General features: G+C 40.8%; 1 long non-coding RNA gene across 4 annotated transcripts in view; it reads right to left on the bottom strand.

The window, feature by feature from the left end:
- LOC110255654 (uncharacterized) overlaps positions 1-21,501 on the bottom strand; it is a 163,951-nt gene that overhangs the window by 46,240 nt on the left and 96,210 nt on the right. For 2 of the 4 annotated variants that reach the window (XR_002336257.2, XR_014818261.1), the window contains exons 4-5: positions 5,169-5,491; positions 4,649-4,715 (exon numbers count right to left, since the gene is read on the bottom strand). The exons of the other annotated variants lie outside the window; for them this stretch is intronic. This is a non-coding gene — a long non-coding RNA (uncharacterized LOC110255654). The remainder of the gene's footprint in view (positions 1-4,648; positions 4,716-5,168; positions 5,492-21,501) is intronic. 4 annotated transcript variants of the gene reach the window in all.

The raw sequence follows: 21,501 nt of genomic DNA, 5'->3' as shown, positions 1-21,501 counted from the left end.
GAATCCTGGAGATGGTAAAGGGGATCGTTGAATCTGTTTAGGTGGAGCATCTTGAGACTGTCAACCACATTGTGGGACTTTCTGAAGAAAACTATCCCCACAGCCCCTGGGAGTAATACTATCCATAGGTGTTCTTCTTGTAGAATGTTCCAGGGTCTGTCCTGTGCAAAAGAGACCCCATCCCTGCACCCCTGTGGAAACTGACTGGCAGGGACTCCTAGTGAGGCAAAGGTGGAGAAATACAGGGCAAGCAAATACCTTTGCATATGAGCCACAAAAATACGAAGTTATGGAAACAAAACCAATAACAAACAAAGCAAAACAATGTTAATTTCCCCCTTCTCTTCATATCTCAAAACAATCTAGCAAAGCTCAGACTCATCCAAAGAGTTGAAAAGATAAGGGCAGTTAAGCAAGTGGGTCCTTATGGTTTTTGCACTATGGGGTTGCTGGAGAAAATCACTAAATTCAAGCAATAAAATCTGACTTTTAAAAAAACCCAAAAAAACCTAAATTCCCAGGAAAGTCAGTACTGCATTCTTACTATTTACTGAACAAATGTGGCTGGTTAATATTTTCACAAGTAAGGAGAAATTCAACACAGCAAAATCTCTCCGGAGACTTTAATTGAAATGAGGTAGATGAAGTTAGATCAAAATCGACAGGATCGCCGAGAAGCGCTCTTCACGTCAGCCCAAGATTTTCAAGAAAGTGTTCCCAAACGAGAAAACTTCTAATAAACCAAGTCCTTTAGGACAGCATAACAAGAAATTGGGTGGGGAAGAGACCATTGCAAATGAAAAAATAAAAATAGCAAGGAATGGTGACACAAATAGTTCAGCATTTTTGAAAACCCACAAGTTATTTGGTATGATGATACCCACAGGATGAGTAAGGTCCGGCTAGGGAAAACATGGAGGGATGAGTATTTTAGGCAGGGAAAACAAGTGTGTGGGAAGGCCCTGGGGAAAGAAGGAACGAGCCCATGTGCAGACCTGAAGAGAAACGTGGTTGGAGCATCCTTTGGAAGGAGAAGGAACAGAGGTCAGGCTGGGTGGCTGGGAGGGACCAGCTCATGCAATGACTCGTGGACAAATTAAAGACTCTATTTTGTCCTCAGTTCAGAGAAGCTATTAAGGGTTTTACAGAGGGATGGTATTTTTAAATGATTACATTGGACACCATGTGGAGAGCAGATTATGAGGAGCCAAGAATGACCACGAGGAAAACAACAGCAAGACTTTCGTTGCCCAGGCAAGGTATGACGTGATTTGGGCTAGCTTTGTGGTCTTGGGGTTGAAGAAAGACAGCTACTTTCCTGTGCTCTACGGCAGCACCTCACTGCTTATCCATTCTAAATGGACTCGTTTGCATCTGCTCATCCCACCCTCCCTGTCCATCCCACTGCTTTCCCCTCCCTGTGGACAACCGCAAGTCTGTTCTCTATGTCTGTGAGTCTGTTTCTGTTCTGTAGATAGGTTTACCTGTGCCATATTTTAGATTTCACATAGAAGTGATATCGTATGGTATTTTGTCTTTCTCTTTCTGATTTCACTTAGGATGATAATCTAACTATATCCAATCACTTGTGATAGAACATGATAGAAGATAATGAGAAAAGGCAGGTGTATATGTGTATAACTGAGTCACTTGGGTGTACAGCAGAAATTGACAGGACAGTGTAAATCAACTATAGTAAAAATTCTTTAAAAAGAGATGAATAGGAGTGATGAGATGTAAGAGAATTTGGGTTGCAAGGATCAATTTATTTTCCAGCTCTAGGGAAATAGGGGACTTTACAGTTTTAAGCAGGGATGTGACTTGATCTCCCTCTTCTATGACAAGAGTGTACTTGTCCAATGGAACAAAGGTAGTCTGGATTTCTTTTTAGAAGAGTCAGTGAGAAAGAGAGAGAGAGGATATAATGACATAAAAGAGATGAAGGAAGTAGAATATCCAGCTCTTGATGAGTGGTAAGAAGCAGACACCAGGCTGGGTGGAATGTCAGATGAACAAGGCTTTGGCTGAGTTCCTGGGTGGAGGGTTGTGACTTTGCTGTAGAAAACTGCAAGAAGAGACAAGATTTGGGGGATAGATAACACATTGATTTCCAGATGTGCTCAGTGTGTGGTGGTAGCTTTGGGCCATCTCCAGAGTGTCTAGAGATGGTTCTGGGCCTTGGTCCCAGAAGGTCTGGATGCGTCAGAGGGAGTCCAGGTCACCAATGCCCAGGTGGTGGTTGAATGTTCTGTTCTGGAAGAATATTTCAAACAATTAAGATTCTAAACCTCTTTTGTTGATGCTGTTTTGCCCAATACACTGGCAGCCTAAGGCTCACGCCCCTCATTACCAGCCCCTCCCCACCCACAGTGGTTTTCAGCGTGGCCACGAGTTCACCCCAGTGAATGTGAAAGGGGCAGCAGCCAGAACCACCAAAAAAAAAAGACCCATTTTTCATATTCTCCATCTCCCAAATTATCAAAAGCCACTGACATAAATAAACGCAAGCATCCCTAAGGAAGAGCAAAACTGCCTCCAACAGTGCCGCTCACACAGTAGGCTCTCAAAAAACCTATGTTGAATGTTGACCAGAACAACAGAAAATGCCCAGTGGGACCAAGATAGAAGATGGTTCAAGAGGCGGAAACAAAACTAGGAAAGATAATGCCAAGGAAACCAAGAAAAGAGATAAAAAACTCAAGATAAAAACTGTCAAAAGGGGAGTTCCCGTCATGGTGCAGTGGTTAACAAATCCGACTAGGAACCATGAGGCTGCGGGTTCGGTCCCTGCCCTTGCTCAGTGGGTTAACGATCCGGCGTTGCCGTGAGCTGTGGTGTAGGTTGCAGACGTGGCTCGGATCTTGCGTTGCTGTGGCTCTGGCGTAGGCTGGTGGCTACAGCTCCGATTAGACCCCTAGCCTGGGAACCTCCATATGCCACGGGAGCGGCCCAAGAAATGGCAAAAAGACAAAAACAAAAAACAAAAAACAACAACAAAAAAAACCTGTCAAAAACATGGGGGTGAGCTATCACACTCTATTTTAAATAATTGTAAATAAAGTATAGTTGATTTACAATGTTGTATTAGTTTCAGGTGTAGAGCAAAGTCACTCGCATCTATCTCTATACATTCTTATAGGTTGTTACGAGATTTGTGCGTATGGTTTCCCGTGCTCATGGTAGGTCACTGTTGTTTTTTTTATGTATAGTAGTGTGTTATCTGCTAATCTCAAACTCCTGGTATATACCCCCTATTCCTCTTCGGTAACCATAATTTGTTTTCTATGCCTGTGAGTCTACTTCTGTTTTACACACTCTAATTATTTCTCTCTTTCCCCTAATTTAAATAGATCTCGGGCATTGTCTGCCAAAACTAAGAACGATGCCTTGGACAACTCTCTCTGAGCTGTATCCCAAATGAGGCAAATTTAGGATGAACCATGTTTCACCCAGTAAGACAGGCTTCCGTTAACACCAGCCCTTTACCCATCACTCAAAACAAATACGAGAAAGCCAGGGAAAGAGAATGATTTCGTTTCAGGGAACCCCTATTGCAAACAGCAAACCATACCAGACACTTTTTAAAATGAAGCATTAGTGACCATTTATGTAAGACAAACCCCACAATCCCCACATCACAATCCACAAGGCAGAGGGGAGATGTTGAGATTGAGAGTTGCTGAACTGGACTGGGAGCTCTGTTGAACTTTTATATTCTGTGCCCTTGGCATATAGTAGGCACTCACTAAACGTTCAGTGAAGTGGAGAAGATTGAATTTCCAGCCCGAGGAGCCATGGTTTTCTCTTCCGCCTACCTTCAGAAATGCTTCTGGGAGTTCCCATCTTGGTGCGGTGGAAATGAATCCAACTAGGAACCATGAGGTTGCAGATTTGATCCCTGGCCTCGCTCAGTGGGTTAAGGATCCAGCGCTGCCATGAGCTGGTATAGGTTGCAGACACAGCTCGGATCTCGTGTTGCTGTGGCTGTGGTGTAGGCCGGCAGCTGTAGCTCTGATTAGACCCCTAGCCTGAGAACCTCCATATGCCATGGGTGTGGCCCTAAAAAAAAAAAAAAAGAAAAAAAGAAAAAAAGAAATGCTTCTGATCTGGTTGGTCTTGCACCTGGCTGGCTACCACCTACTCATTCTCAAAACCTTGGCTCCGGTATCACCTCCAAAGACCTTCCTTCAGCCTCCCACCCTTCTCTTACCCCCTGGAGTGCCCCCTCCCCACCATCATCTCAGGGCTGAGTGAGGTGCCCCTTGTACCGAGGCTGAAGCGGTGGGGGCTCTCACATCCCACACTCCCCCTCTGTGACACTGAGCAATGTCTGGAGACATTTTTGGTTTTCAAAATTTGGTGGGGAGGCAGTGCTACCCCCATCTATGGAGTAGAGGCCAGGTATGTTTCTAAACACCCTTCAATGTACAGGACAGACCCCACGATGAACAATTATCCAGCCTAAATGCCAATCATATGGAGGCAGAGATGCCCTTTGCTACGGCATTCTGTGTGTTCCTCTTCTTGTACTTTCCTTGTCCTGTTATGGTTCTTTGTTTGTATCTGCATTTTATATCCTTTAGAGAAAGAAACTTTTCTCCATTTTATGCAAATCATCTGGCGCAATAGATCACAATGTTGCACTTACAAACCAAGGATCATGAATTAATTTGTTGCCGGAGCCGTATGTTTATTTCTAGTGTCTGGCCTCAAACCTAAAAAAAAAAAAAAATGAATGACTGAATATTTGTTACTTAATTCTTGGCCACTTCAAATTCAGCTCGCATCCTCTGGCCCATCCACATGATCTTGGAGAAATTTTCCAGCTTCTTTGTTATCTTGGTTTTGCCAATTAGAATCATTGCTGTGTGTGAATGTGGAGGTTTTTTTTTTAATTCCTTAAGATTATGTATAAAATTTTAGAAGTAAACTTTTCCCAAGCTTTAATCCTTGGGGTACCATACCATTCACATTTCCCCATTATATAAGGCAGCTCTTTCTTTCCTTCACTGGCCTCTATCTGTTATGGCTCTCTAGGCCCAGCAAAATTGGCCACAAAACTTATGGTAATTATATTGCCCGACAGCTTTCACTGCAGACAGATTTTTGAAAGCCTTGATCCATTTCCAGTGACGACCCCTTGTTCTTCCTTATCTGTGTTTGCTTACCTGCTCCAAGAACTGACACAGGTTGGTTTGGCGTAATTTCCTTTTACCGAGGGTCCTGATGCCTCTCCCTCTGTTGGTTTTGTGTTTCACCGCTCAGCGGATTTGTTTTCCGTTTCTTTTTCAGCTGGTAACTTGTGAGGCTCCCTCAAGGGGTAAGGGATAATGTGAGCTCCCCCAAACAATCTGGACACGAGATGTCACCCCACGGGGTGGGGGATGTGGGCAGGATGGCTCCTGGGAAACGAGCATCCTGCCTGACGCTCCAAGAATTCATCCAGCACAGCATCTCAAGGTACCCATCTTCCCTAACCTCGGCGGCTCCCCTGTCAAAGAAAGCATGCTGTTTGCTATACTCTGTCTTTGAGAAAAGGAAGATCATGGTTCAGTAGCACCAACAAGGACTCTGGAATCCAGAAGACCTACCTTGGAGACTCAGTTGTTGTTATTCTTGAGATGTGTGACTGGGTATTTTCTTAACCCCATTTTCCTTACCTGTAAGCAGCAGGCAGTATCTACTTCAGACGCTTCATGAATTCACACATGCTAATATTTAGCAAGCGATCTGACCTACACTATACCCAATACATTAAAGCCTCTCATCTTTCCAGTAACATTGTCATATGATATCGCATAACTGAAAGTGAATTAGGATGTTCAAGTCCAAGATCTACTTTGAAGTCCTTTGTTTTCTTTAAAATTTTATGGCCACACCCACAGCATAGGCAAGTTCCCCAGCCAGGGAATGAATCCAAGCTGTAGCTCCAGGGATGCCAAATCCTTTAACCCACTGTGCTAGGGCTGGGGATGGAACCTGCATGTTCATAGTGTCCTGAGCTGCTGCAACCAGATTCTTAACCTACTGTGCCACAGCGGGAACTCCAGAAATCCTTTTTTTAAGATGAAGGAGTGATGAGTGCATTGAATCATAGCAACAAATTTTAGCCTCTGCATGAAAAATACAAAATGTAGTGAAAGGCACAGGGTGGCTTTTCTTAGAGAATTCACTTGTGGTCTTAGGGGTCCTTGGCCCTCTCTGGTAAAGTATCCCCAAGTAGCCCTCTGTTCTCAATTTTCACGCAGCTGCCTCTTTTCATTGCATCACAAGGACCAGCGATTAATATGTTGCACACTGTGAAGTGCATGCTATTTTAAATTAATGCACTCTGTGAGAACATGCAAGAAGCATATAAAAACCATTTGACTTTATTTTTGACATTTCCATACTTTTCTGCATAAATACTTAGAGGACACCTTCCAACTCTCCCCAGTGGTCTGCCACAGCTAATCTCAAGGAAAATACAAATCACAGCTGCTGAGTCCCAAGAAATATGATAAAAGCAAGTGACTCAAAGCCTCAGGTGGCCCTCTCCTGCACGTTTTCTTTTCCACAGGCTGGATTTTGTGCCTGGGTGATCACTTTTCCTTCAGCAAGAAGTAAATTGTATCTCAGCTGCCGCTCTCGCATATTCGGGACGGCGCAGATCTTTGATTGCTGAGACGGTGCGTGTTGCATACAGAGCTGGCTTTAATGATGTGTTCACGGGAAATTAATCTGCCTCGTCAGGGACTGACACTCATCTGAACTGCTCTGCAAATGGGAGTTGCTGATGTTTGCCAAGCGGCTGTCTTCTCTGAGATCAGCATTCCAATGCCGCATTACTAGTAATAATAATATGCTCAAGCTCTTCAAACACTCAAATGGTTTTCTTCTAAAGCCTGACAAATGCCTTCAATCTTTGATGGTCTGTATTCTTAACTAGGATTTTAGGTCTGGTAAGCTAATTTTTTTTTTTTTTAAACGATGGCAACGGAAGAACTCTCTTCTTCGTAGGTCTCATACCATTTTTATATAAATGAAATGCCGAAAACTCACTTAAGAAGAAAACATTCAGAGGTGCTTTGGCATGCCTGCATCCACTCTCGTGTGTTTCTCTGTCAAAAACATTGACTCTTTCTCAAATGCTAAGCACATGGAGATTTAAGAAGATAATGAATTAGCCAGGTTGAGGAAATCCCTCCTATCCTTGTGTTCAATCCCAGAGCAAGAGATGTTTGTACATTCGGATTTGTAACAGACTGACAGCCTTATAAACTTCTGGACATTTGCTTGTGGCAGAGTGTGAGAGAGAGAGTGTGTGTGTGTGTGTGTGTGTGTGTGTGTGTCTGTATGAGAGAGAGGGAGAACAAATGGAGCAAGTCTAGTTCTTAGCCCACAACTCAAAAGTGTAATAAGTAGACGTTCCTTTCCTTCTCTGTCAACTGAATTTACGTTCTGTTTTGTTTTGTTTTGTTTTGTTTTTTTCTTTTTACCATTTCTTGGGCCATTCCCACGGCACATGGAGGTTCCCAGGCTAGGGGTCGAATCGGAGCTGTGGCCACCGGCCTATGCCAGAGCCACAGCAACGCAGGATCTGAGCCGCGTCTGCAACCTACACCACAGCTCATGGCAACGCCGGATCCTTAACACATTGAGCAAGGCCAGGGATCGAACCTGCAACCTCATGGTTCCGAGTCAGATTCGTTAACCACTGAGCCATGATGGGAACTCCCACGTTCTGTTTTTAACCTCAGTTGCCCTCAGTTTTCACTCCAGTTTCAGTTCTGGTTCTTTAACGGGAGATCAAAGCCTGAGGGAGAGGAGGGCTGATCTGGCCACTGGTCTTACAGTTGTTTCTGACACTGTTAACAGCCTTGTGCTCTCTGGTCCTTCAATGCCTTATATGTCTGAGTCACCCTGCCTTTTACTCCCAACCTCAAGGCCTCATAGGGTGTGACCCTTGCCACCTGGTGCCTCCCCTTGGTACCTGAGCATGATTTTCCTGCTCCCAGATAACACCAGCCATGGACATTCCGTGGAATTAAAACCCTGTTGACTTCTAGGTCACCCTTGAGTGTATGTATGACTGACCCTGTTTTGTCTTTTATAGCAGGCTACATGGGCATGGGTTTCTGCTCTTAGTGGCTCTGCAAAACGACCTAGGATTCTGCATTTCTGTATGGGGTGTTGGACTCACATCCAAAGGAGAGGGCAGTGTTTCTCACAAGCCCCACAGATTAAACCCTCCTGCCTTCCTTCTAAGGAGTCCCAGCCCAACCTCGAAAAAGTAAAATTTGTCTCTTGATGAGGGGCCCTACACTGAGTTCTCCATTTTTTTTAGGGAGGGGGGTCTTTTTAGGTCCACACCTGTGGCATATGCAAGTTCCCAGGCTAGGAGTCAAATTGGAGCTACAGCTGCCAGCCTACACCACAGCCACAACAATGCCAGATCTGAGATATGTCTGCAACCTACACCACAGCTCATGGCAATGCCGGATCTTTAACCCACTGAGCAAGGGCAAGGATGGAGCTATACCCTCGTGGATACTAGCTGGGTTCATTATTGCTGAGTCATGATGGGAACTCCTCCATGTATGTTTTGAATCTGTTATTTGGCCCCACATCCCCTTGAAGGTTGTGATTTGGGCAATAAAAAGGGAAGAAATAGGTCTTTTCCTTCCATTTGCATCATATAAAACCTCTTCCCTAAGGCACTGAAAACATAATAGCCTGATCACTCAAACAAGAGAAGGGTTAAGTAATAGAAGGAAACATAGGTAGAAAACCTTAGTTGATATTTCAAAATATTGTCACGCTTCGCTAAATACTGAGTTTTAACTATGCGTCATGTTAAGTATTAAGAACATTTTAAGAACATTTATAGAACACCTTATTTTCACCATATAATTTCACCTACAATTCTAATCCGGGGTATACGTCCAGAAATATATACACAAATGCTAATTCAAAATCATACATGCATCCTAATGTTCATAGCAGCATTATATATAGTTGCCAAAATGTGGAAGCAGCCAGAATGTCCATCAACAGATGAATGGATAAAGATGTGGACTGTGGTTGGTAGGACTGCATCCCAGAACTAGAAGCCATAAAGTACACTTGAGTCCTGCTGAGCATCCTGGGGTGGAGAAAGTGCAAGGATGCTCAGACATTCTGCATCCTCATAACCGTAAGATGTGTGTTTGGGAGAGGGTGACTCAGGGGCACCCTCTGCCAGGTGTTGGGTGCCCTAGCCCCTCACCAGACCTTGGCATGGAGGAGTCAGGATCCCCTGGTGCCCAGTCTCCAGAGTCTCCAGGATGTGCATGTCAGGGACTGGGCCAGCACTCGGGAGGGACAGAGAGAACCAGACCTCAGAAAAGTATGACACTGGGAAGATACTTATGGCATTCCCCAGTGTCCGGCTTGCCCAGGTGCCAGAGGCCCTGGCACCTGTGTTGATCATGAAGCGGCCATTAGTGGAGGTGCTCAAGGAAGAAGAGATGGCTCAAGGTCCTTTCCTCTCTTGCAGAAAGGACCTTGACACACACACACACACACACAGGAATATTACTCATCCATTAAAAAATGATGTAGTTCCGCAATTTGTAACAGGTGGGAGGACCCAGAGTATTATGCTTTTTTTTTTTTTTTTTTTTTTTTTTGCTTTTCTTAGGGTTGAACCTATGGCATATGGAAGTTCCCAGGCTAGACGTTGAATCAGCCTATGCCACAGCCACAGCCACAGCAGTATGGCATCTGAGCTATGTCTGTGACCTATACCACAGCAAATGGCAAGGGTGGATCCTTAACCCACTGAGCAAGGCCAGGGAAGGAACCTGAGTCCTCATCGATCCTAGTCGGGTTCGTTGACCAGTGAGCCATGAAGGGATCACCTGAGAGTATTATGCTTAGTGAAATAAGTCAGAGAAAGAGGAATATGGTATCATCACTTACAGAGAAACAAAAATAAAGCAAACAGATACGTGTATATGACAAAACAGAAACAGACTCACACACACACAGAAAACAGAGCAGTGGATACCACTGAGGAAAGGGAAGAAGGGGCAAACAGAGGTATGAGATCAAGAGTATGCACAGTATGCAGGAGTTCCCATCGTGGCTCAGTGGTTAACAAATCCAACTAGGAACCATGAGGCTGCGGGTTCGGTCCCTGCCCTTGCTCAGTGGGTTAAGGATCCGGCGTTGCCGTGAGCTGTGGTGTAGGTCGCAGACGTGGCTCGGATCCCGCGTTGCTGTGGCTCTGGCATAGGCCGGTGGCTACAGCTTCGATTAGACCCCTAGCCTGGGAACTTCCATATGCCGCGGGAGCGGCCCAAGAAATAGCAAAAAGACCAAAAAAAAAAAAAAAAGTATGCACAGTATGCAAACTCGTATGCATACAATGAATATCAAGGCTGAACATAATTGTACAGCACAGGAAAATATTGTTGCTTTTTGTAATAACTTTAAATGGAGTGTAATCTATAAAAATACTGAATCACTTTGTTGTACACCTGAAACTAATACAATGTTGTAAATTAACTATATGTCAATTACCAAAAAAAAAAAAAACAAAAAACCCAAAGCCTAGATCTAGGTACCTTAAGGAGGCACAAAAGGATTAAAAAAAAAAAAAATCAGTATTTGGATACTGGTAAGTAAAGGGAATCCTAAATAGCTATGTTTCTTAGGTTTTTACACCAAATGACCTTGAATTTTTCTGTCCCTGAAAATCAATTTTCCCAAATCAGTTCCCTTGAAAACTATTCTCTACACAGAGCAAACAGAAGGATGAAGATAAGAAGGAAAAGAGGAGGATATAAATTGGCCAAAGACCAAATTATCTTTGGCTGCTTGGATTTCAGAACCAATTTTACTTTACTTTTCCAACTATCGTAAACATCAGCAGACCTTATCAACCCTTACAAGCAGGGAGAATCCCTTTGTACATCCTGCATCCTGTTTCCTCTGTATGCACTACTCATCTTCATCAGTTGTTCTTTGTCTGTCAAATATTTATTCCTTTTAGAATCCTTCCTTCCTCAGGCTAAGTTAGTTGTCTTTTTCTTTTTTTCTTTTTTGTAGGCTTTCCAAATACCTGGTCTCATTGTTAGAATTAATCACAAGTTGCATTTATTTTAATAGCTGTCACTTTTTCTTTCTCTACCATAGTCTATGTGTACAAATATTTTTTACCTTTTTTTTTTGTCCTTTGTCTTTTTAGGGCCTCACCTGCAGCATCTGGAGGTTCCCAGGCTTGGGGTCTAATTGGAGCTGTTGCTGCTGGCCTACACCAGAGCCACAGCAACATGCGTCTGCAACCTACACCACAGCAATGCTGGATTCTTAACCCATTGAGTGAGGCCAGGGATTGAACCTGCAACCTCATGTTCCTAGTCAGATTTGTTTCCACTGCACCACGATGGGGGAACTTCTATTTTTTTTTTAACCTTTGTATTACCAGGATACCAGGAGACCATTTGGATGTTCATTAAATGTTGCATGTAAGGGGAAAAGTCAGGTAAAGTATTAACTGTGTCCTGGTAGAGCTGAACCTTAAAAGGTCATTCATTCATTCAGTCAGTTATCCATAAACACACCTTGAGTATCTGCTATAAGCCTATACTGTCTAGGCATTAGCCTTGGTCCAATGAACAAAGGAAGCAAAACCCCCATTGGGTTTACTTTCTAGTAGGGCATAAAGACAATAAACAAGTAAATAGCAAAAGTATCAGGTTGTGCCCCGTGATCTGAAGGAAATAAAGCCAAGTAGAAAAATAAAGAGGGCTCCAGACTGAGGTTATTCTCTTTTGAAGAGAGCAGTTCCAAAAGGTATGGCCACCTTGGATAAGGTTATATTTGGGCAGGGAGAGGGGCAAATTAGGAGTGTGGGATTAACAGATATACACTACTGTATATAAAATAGATAACCTGCAAGGACCTACTGTATCACACAAGGAACTATACTCAATGTTCTGTAGTAACCTATGAGGGAAAAGAATCTGAAAAAAAATGTACGTGTAACAGCACCACTTTTCTGTACACCTGAGACTAATATAACATTGTAAATCAATTATACTTAATTAAAAAGGAGATAAATAAAAAAATAGATGTAGGGGTATGAAACGAATATCAGAAAACTTCATTTTCAATTACTAAAGTCATTCTCTACAAAAAAGTCTTTGGAACATTTTTTAAAAAGAGGTTATATCTGAGCAAAGATTTAAAGACATGTGGAAACACAGTAGCCAAGACACAGAAACAACCTAAATGTCCATCGACAGATGACTGGATTAAGAAGATGTGGTGTATATATACCCAATGGAATACTACTCAGCCATAAAAAGAACAAAATAATGCCATTTGCAGAAACATAGATGGAACTAGAGACTCTCATACTAAGTGAAGTCAGAAGGAGAAAGGCAAATACCATATGATATCAGTTATATCTGGAATCTAATATGCAGTACAAATGGACCTTTCCACAGAAAAGAAACTCATAGACTTGAAGAACTGACTTGTGGTTGCCAAGGGGGGGAGGGGAGTGGGATGGACTGGAAGTCTGAGGTTAATAGATGCAAACTGTTGCCTTTGGAATGGATAAGCAATGAGATCCAGCTGTGTAGCACAGGGAACTGTATCTAGTCACTTGTGATGGAGCATGATGGAGGATAATGTGAGAAAAGGAATGTATATATGTGTGTGACTGGGTCACTTTGCTGTACAGTAGAAAATTGACAAAATACTGTAAACCAACTATAATGGAAAAAATAAAAATCATTAAAAAAAAAGACATGTGGAAACAGATGGTGTGGCTATCAGGGCTGCAGGGAACAGTGAAGGCAAAGGTTGGGAGGCAACGTGGCATTCACTGTGTTTTAGCAACAGTACAAAGTGCAGGCAAAGGAAGAGGATGGTAGCTAATTAGGTCTACAAAGTATTTTATGGAGGTATTTTTAGTCACGACCAAAGTTTTGGATTTGATTCTGTGATGGGAATTCATTACAAGGTTTTAGAACGTAAGATTGACATGATATTAAAGCATGACTGACACGACCTTCGTGTTCAAAGTGTCACTGTGAACACAGCAGTAGCAAAGCCTGTAGGGAGCAATGGTGAACACAGGGACACTGGTTTGAGGGTCACCTCAAGAGCACAGGGGAGCTGCCTGGAGCTGAGACCCAGGCTGTGAGAACTGGGATGATTCTGGATTCGTCTGGAAGGCAGAGCCCACAAGCCTTTCCTAAAGCAATGAAGTGGATGGTTAGCGGCACATCTGAATTAAGGATTCCTTCAGGATGTGGGGCTTGACCAACTCCCATCCTGAGAAGAGAATACTAAGGGGAAGAGCTAGTTTGGGGACAAAAGGTAGCAGCAGATGGATCAGGAGCTCTGCTCTGGGGGTGATTGGGCAGAGGGTGTTTTCCTAACCCTTTCCTGGTTAGGTCTGAAAACAAAACTAACCCTTTCCTGGTTAGGTCTGAAAATAAAACTAACGCTTTCCTGGTTAGGTCTGAAAATAAAACTAACAGAGACATTTTAATGGGAAAAGCATGTCAGTGTTATTCAATGTTTCATGAACATAGAGGTTTTCACAAGAGAATAAAGAACTGAAGAAGTGACCAGAGCAGTAAGCTTTGATGCCTTTCAAAGGAACAATCCATTTATGAAGAATTGACACGAAAGGGGTTTGGACTGAGGGAGTAAATGGTGACGGGGTAGCTAGGAAGATGAGGGTGAATTTAGCAAGGTTTGCTGGTACACATTTCTCAGTCCCAGATTCCCTGTCTCTGGTGATAAGCGTGTGATACAGGGTTGGTATCTTTCATATGAGAGTTGCATTCACTGTTTCAGAAAAGGAGCAGGCGTGGGTAGGATATCCTTCCTGTTTCTCTCTTTTACAAAAATTCCTTTGGCTTAAGATAATTAATATACCAAGGTGCCGTTTTTGGGGTAGCACATCCTGAATGCTGTCAACATGTTTACTTTGAGGTATCTGTTTGATAAACAGGTGGAGATGCACAGAGCAGAGGACAACAACGGTGATGTGGCACAGGGATAATGTAAGACTGGGGATGCAAATCTGGAAGGCATGGAAATGGGTGAGATAACATGGTGAATATATATATTATGTAGATATGAATATAGATATGGGAGAGAGGGGTATCAGCGACCGAGGGGCCTGGGCACTTCGATGTTTAGTCAAAATAAGTCAAAGAGAAGAAGATGGAGAAAAAGCTGTGCCCCTCTATCCTTGATGTCCAGGTAGCCAAAATATGTAGGAGTTTTTGGATGGTGGTCAAGTGGGTCAAATGATGCTGAAAGCCATGTTATTAGAATAATGATTTGAGAATTATGGACTGAACTTGGCAACGAAGTGGCCATTGAAGACACTGCCATAATCAGTTTCAACAGAGTGGTGGGGGCTAAGGTCTGATTGGAGTGTATTCAGGAGAATTGAAAGAAGAGTGGAAATGTAAGTATATGCAGTTCTTTATGGGACATTTACTATGAAAAGATTAGATACATGAGGTATGGCTAGACATAGATTTGTCTAGAGGTATAGATTATTACATTTTTAATGTTTAACTTTCAAATGACAGTAGATACATAAAATGCTGCCCAAGTATTACAGAGGTCCTATGTACCTTTCATGCAGCCTCATGGTCATATGAAAGATCTTAAAATAAGATGCATTATATATTTGTGTTCTTGTGAGAATTATCCAGTGTCTCGGGGAAAATGGATGATATAGGATAAGTGGAGGTAATTGCATCCATAAAACCCTTTCATAGTGAAGGGGTAAAATCAGGTACATAAGTAGAAAAGTTGGACTGACATCTGAGCATGTAACTCATGGAAAGACATCCTATATATGATTCATGTATTTATTGGTGGGAACTTGTATGAAGTTTCATCAGATGGCTCCTATTTTCTCATGGACTAAGAAGCTGAGCATGTGAATGTGTGGTGAGTATTGCTGGGTTGGAGAGCGTGTGAAAGAGTCACTGAAAAGAGGGACACTCTCTGGGCTACGAAAGTATCACCGTTAACCCTGAGGCCTCTATACGGGTTGAGGTCATAACATGAAAATGAGACTAATCAGTCTCACAGTTTCTTTTTCTTCAGTTATAGTCAGTTGTTTGGGTGAAGGTGTTGAGAGTAAGTGGAGAGCTGGATTTTAGCCAGGGTTGGGATTTCAACCAGCATGTAGGACGAAGGGAGACAGTGATAAGATAACTGGAGATAGGCATTAAGGAGTGATTCCTTTGATGGCTACTGGAATCTAAACCGAGCCAGGAGAGGAGGAGGACCTAGAGTAAAGAATCATCAATGGCTTGGAAATTCCAGGAGTGTCAAACATTTCTGCTGTTTAGATACTGGAGTGAATGAGCTTGAAATGAAGGCCGTAGAAGTCAGAAAGACATTGAAATAGAGCTTGTGGAACCAGTGCAATTGCTGGTAATGAGTATATCTGGAGAGTAACCAGGAGAGGAAAAGGGGAGCTGAAGCATCACCAAAGATTATGCTGGCGGTAGTTTTGGAAAGAGTAGCAATAAACCAGATAGTAAAAAATTTGGAGGAATGAGAGTACAGAAGGTCCATGTGGAAGTGAATGGTTCCTTTGAGTACCGTAGAAACAAGAACCTCACTCCCCATGTGGATGCATCCCTGAGCCAGGGCTCCTGGCTTAGCAAGAAGAGCTCCAGGTATGCCTATCAAGTTGGAAGTTATGTGCAGGCACTCTCATGCCCCCGTGCAATCTGGCTGCAGTAGATGATGAGGTTTCCAAGAGTCTGGGCAGTTTCCAGAGAAGGAAGAAAACTTTTTGGAAGCAGCGACTAAGAATAAGAAAACTCCCTCCCGCATCTCACCTGTATGAGTGTGAAAGGAAGGGATTTTTTTGTACAATCTGTATCCTTAGGGAGCATCCATGCTTTAGTAGAAGATATACTTTCATAGAAGAGGATGAGCATAGGGGAATTTTCCTCATGAAGAGCAACATGTCTCATGGGCACAATGGAGGGGATTGGGGATGGAGGAGGTTTTGAGACTGAATCTTGAGCTTCTTGTGAAGATTAAAATGATTTTGGATGGAGAGAATAATAGAATTAATCCTGATTGCATTTTGAGATGAGATGAACAATCAATTCTAATTATTCCCTCCTTCTGAGGACTAAATTCTTTGGCATTCTTGATGAAGAAGTGGAAATGCTGATAGAGTGAAAATGTGATTGACCCAAATGGCTGTCCTTGCACGTCTTTGCCTGACTTTGCCAAGGTTAACGTGGGAGCTACAAGTGGGACTTACAAAGAGAATTAAGTGTATGCCAGAATATCATCACTACCTTTAATAAAACCTCATTCATTCTGGATAAATTGATTTAGAATTTGTCTTTTTTTTTCTGGCCTGAGCTGAACTAAAGCTTACTATTTTGTGGTATTTGAAGATTACGTTTGCTCAGCAAATTATTAATACAAATGATATTACAGATATTTAACTTGCCTAGAAGTATTCTTTCTGTGGTATTTGTACATAAGTGTGTTAAACTGATTCTGTTAATTACAAATGAGTCATTTGTTATAAATATGTATATGAGTGCATTTTCACACAGTAAAATTCTATTTATGATAAATCCTCCTCCAAAGCATGCCTCTATAAATAATAAAAAAAAATGCATGCTTGTTTTAGCAGGAAGTGTGTTTCCAATTTTGTCTCAACAGAAAATTTAATTTTCTGCCCAGTTTTACAATCTTAGATAACTAGTAACATCTAGTCCTGATTCCTTTCTTATTTAATTCTTATGGACACCTAAATCTTTAATTTTATAATGGCTTATTAACCTATAAGTTACCTCGAGACCTCTTCAAAGAAGTATGTGGCATGAAGGAATATCAGAAAGCCCTACAGTGGGAATTAGTCCTGATTCTGCTATTAATTAGCTATCAAACCTCCATGAAATTACTTCATAAAATATCAATTACTTAGAGAGATTGAACCAGATGAGCTTTTGAAGTTCCTGTAAATTCTAAAGTCTATGGCCATTCTTAAGTGCTAAATTACAATGAACCTACTTATCCATTGCAGCATATAGAACAATTCTCCCTAAATTTAATAACTGAAATTAATAAGCATTTATTTATTCATTTAATGTCATTATAATGAGGCTTATTAAGAAGTGAATGGTATAGAAAGACCATACCATATTCTATATCATATCATTTTCTATATTAAATAGAACTTTTAAAATAACATCTTTCTAATTGAAAAATAAATGCATATTGGCTAGTTGAAAATGTGTCAAATAAAGCTAAAGACAACAAAAACTTCACTACCAATCCTCATAATCATTAGTTTTATATATACACCCATCTTGCCTTTCTATTGTTATCCAAATAAATACATAGTTTTATAAGTTATTTGATTCCCCTCATAAAAGCTAGGATTAAAAGCATGCATTTTTTAAAAAGTATTTTTAATTTTCACCTCTGGTCATGGTGGAATAACTTATGAGATTTGTCTGAAAGGAAATGATTACATACTAAATATTGCAAAAAAAATTAATAAAGAGAAAACTCAATTAAATAGAGTCAGGAGATAAGAAGGGGGAGAGCTCGGGAGCTCTTGTGCTCTGTGGCAATGGGAGAGCCCGACAGGAAGACAGGAAGAAGGACGACTCCTTACTGGCAAGGACTCAGCCAATGAAAAGCCTTGGACTCTTTGTTTACATAGATTTCCTTTTTCCCTCTATAAAAGAGTTCTCCTTCCCTGTCAAACAGAGACTCACATGTGGCTCACCATATTTACAGATTCCCAAATTGCAATTCTCTGCTGATCCCAAATAAACTCATCTTTGCTGGAGGAATGTCTGACTGTCCATTTGTTTTAGGTCAACAATATAAACTGAACTATGACACAAATGAACTTCTACCAAAGAGACTCACAGTCATAGAGAACAGACTTGTGGTTGCCAAGGGGGAGGGAATAGGGGAGGGAAGGATTGGGAGTTTGGGATCAGCAGATGTAAACTATTGCATATAAGATACATAAACAACAAGGACCTACTGCATAGCACAGGGAACTATATTCAATATCCTATGACAAACCATAATGGAAAAGAATGTGTATGAAAAAAATGTATATATATGTGTGTGTGCGTGCATGTACACGTGTGTGTATAAGTGAATCACTTTGCTATACAACAGAAATTAACACATCATTAACTATACTTCAATAAATTTTTAAAAAAATCTATTTTTCTGGACAACCATTCCTCTCTTTCTATAGCAGCATGCTTTAGACAGAGGTATGCCCTATTTCACCCCCATCAGATTTCTTGACTCCTCAGTTTACGGCATCTGCATAAACATTTAAGCTTTTTTCATGTTTCTCCAAGAACAATAGGTAGTTAACTATTATTTTATTGTATGTATAACAGAAGTTCCTGCCAATGTAATATAAACACTCACCCCAAAAACTCATGTTCTAAAAACACTCACACTAAAAATAATATTGTTTAAAGGAAACACACAGTTGAGGAAGACCATGCAAAACCTCTGCAGCTTTTTTTCAGAGCACTAATAGAAACAGTAGCAATCCTAAAAATGCTCAAGCTTGGCTAAGAAAGAAAACCTGTTAAAACCCTATAAAATATTATTAAATATAGGACTTTGGGAGAGAAAAAATAAAGGTAAAATGATGGAGAACTGGAGGGGAAGATTAAGCTGCAAAGTTATGGAGACAAGTGCCAAATGCACCTGCAAGACAGAGCATCTGGTTTGAAGAAGCCAAGAGGAAGGATGCTCAGGTGTATCTAGTACCACATCCTCATGGAGGGCTGAGCTCAATCCAGGGTACACTTCAGGTTCAGCTGCTATTACTCGGTTGAACAGAATCATGTATGCACTGGGGAAAAATCACCTGAGACAAGGAGCATTCTACGTCATAATAACATCATTGCCTAACTGTGAATCATACTAACCAATTTGCGCAGAGAAACACTCATTATGGAAAAATAAACTAACTTAAAAAGCACCTTCAGGTGAATTTTACAAAGCAATATGAGGCAAAATTGACAATGACTCCCCAAAGGATTAAACTTAAAAACAATCAAAACAACAAAAATAAAAACAAAAAATATATCATGCTTGTTGCTAGTCAGAATTATATAACTCACTCAAAAAGGATAGCCTGCAATACCTGATAAGTGCCTATGGGCAGACACTAATCCATAGCAAAATAAGACATGTGATTAAAAAAAAATATTTTTACCAAGATAAATTAATATTAAAGAAGTATTCTTTGCATGTAGAGTGGCCGGATATAATTTTCCTGGCATCTTTCAAGGTACTATTTTTGTCACTTTTTAAAGTATCCTGGTTTTAATATATAATATGGTAATCCTATTTATAACATTTTAAACATTTTTAGAACATGATGGTCTATGATTTCTCTTTAAAATAGTTCCATATAAACACTATATATATATATTTTCTTTAATCTGTAGCCTGGCAGAAGATCTGTAGAAGTTGTTAGTTAGCATACGAAGTACCCTAATCCAGAATCAATACTACAAGCTACCTTGGTTTGCACTTGGCATTCAAGAACCCCTACCACAGAGGTGTCTAGGGCAAGGGTCTTAAATATAAATGGCTGAACTAGATGCTTGTTACTTAGATAAAAGATACTAGAATTGCCCAGCTGAGCAGGATTCAAGGTATGTCACTGGCTGGGAAGATTGTACAGGTATCTATATCTTTGTATGAACAAACATAAGAATAGCAAGCACCTAGCACCTTTAGAGGAAACTGGTTTTGTTCTTTCCACCAAAGCAGAACAAGAAAAGATCCACAGGTCTTACCAAAAGTATTGCGTTGCTTCCACCCTGGAGTGACCTTTTTTCCATCTGCTTATTAGAATGTATGAAAAGCCAGAAAGCAAAGGGCTTTGCCCACCTCCTAGAAATGGCCTCATGATGGCCTCGATGTCTGTTTGCTATTTGCATCCACAGCAAATCCACCCTTAGACTTTTGGTTCATAAACTGTAACAGGGGGTGAGGGTGTGGGGAAGGAAGCACATAGTCCCCACTCACTTCCAATTGTCCAAGCTCCTGACATTTATCAAAAGAACCTAGAGCTGTGAAAGGCTGAATTGGCTTAGGATTTCCAACATGAAATTTTTAAAAATTAAATGGACAAAAGTAGATGATGGAGTTTTTTTTTTTCTGATGGTTTTATTTTGATTATCTTATTCTATAGTTTAAAACAAAAGTCAAAATTTTGTCTGAATCACTTGTATTTTAATTTTTTATTGATTCATAAACAGATAGATTTCATCGTTATAGATGAGCAGAACAGAAACCCCTGGCGTAAAATGTCCATAAAACTAGAGAGGAGGACAATGTAGTAAATATCAGCAAGATGTGGTGAATGAAAGAAGCTGGATGAAGGTAACGTTTATATGTCATGAATTAAATACTAATCTTAAATTTTACAGGCTGTGTGATTAGGTCATTGAATGACATGATAAATTGAGGAAGAGGAACTGGGTAGAGAAGGGACAAAAAATTCATGAATTAAAATTTCAGTAGCACTGGGAACTATGTCCAGTCACTTATGATAGAACATGATAAGGTGGGAAAAAGAATGTATATCTGTATGTGTGGCTAGGTCACTTTGCTGTATGGTAGAAAACTGACAGAACACTGTAAACCAGCTATCATGGAAACAAATAAAACCATTATATAAAAAATAAATAGCTACGAAAAAAAGAAAAAAACTCAAAAAAATTTTTTAACATGTATACTTAAAGCAATGGCAAATTGTTCCATTGAAAGGTATCGTAAGTCAGGGTCATGACTGTAATTTATTTATTAAACAGTTATTACTCAGACCTTGTCACATGTTAAAGCAAGAAACTGAGTACACACTGATGAAAAAATAGATGTAGTCCCCACCTTCATAGGGGTTATAGTTTGAAATGAATTGTCTAGGATAAGCACTTGCTAATGACTATTTCAAGAATGAATCAAAGGTTACAGAAAAATCAAAGTGAAAATCAAGATGGAGAAGGCACCAAAAGTGGCAGTAATGAAGTCATAAGCGACTGTTGAGAGAGCAGTTTGTCAGAAGGATGGGAACAGAAGCAAGATTATAGAGAATTAAGGAAAGAGTAGAAAAGAGTACCGGCACAGGGAGCATCCTGTCCTCAAAAATAAGGAGTCTTACGAGGGAAGTGTTGATCATTTGTTCTCTTAGGTTCATGAAGAATCAGAAAAGGAAAAATACAAGTTGACTTCAACTAAACCCAGGAAGATGTCAAATCATCATGAGAAATAATTGGCATAATAACAGCATCCTCGAAGGCCCATAATAAAGTGTTTGAATTGCAGAAATTGTTGCTTTTGAGGGTTTCACAAAGAGAATAGAAAATGGTCCCCAAATATTTTACAAAACGTCCTCTAAGACCCTGGGATCGTATATTCTCAAAGTGTCTTCCAAGCAATGGATTT

Source organism: Sus scrofa, chromosome 10 (assembly GCF_054392235.1).
Source record: "Sus scrofa isolate SSC_HxYL_T2T_F1_AM1 chromosome 10, Sscrofa_HxYL_maternal_Yorkshire_Landrace_v2.0, whole genome shotgun sequence".
Taxonomy (NCBI): Eukaryota; Metazoa; Chordata; class Mammalia; order Artiodactyla; family Suidae; genus Sus; species Sus scrofa.
The sequence above is the reverse complement of the archived record's forward strand: the minus strand, read 5'-3'. Positions and strand labels throughout refer to the sequence as shown.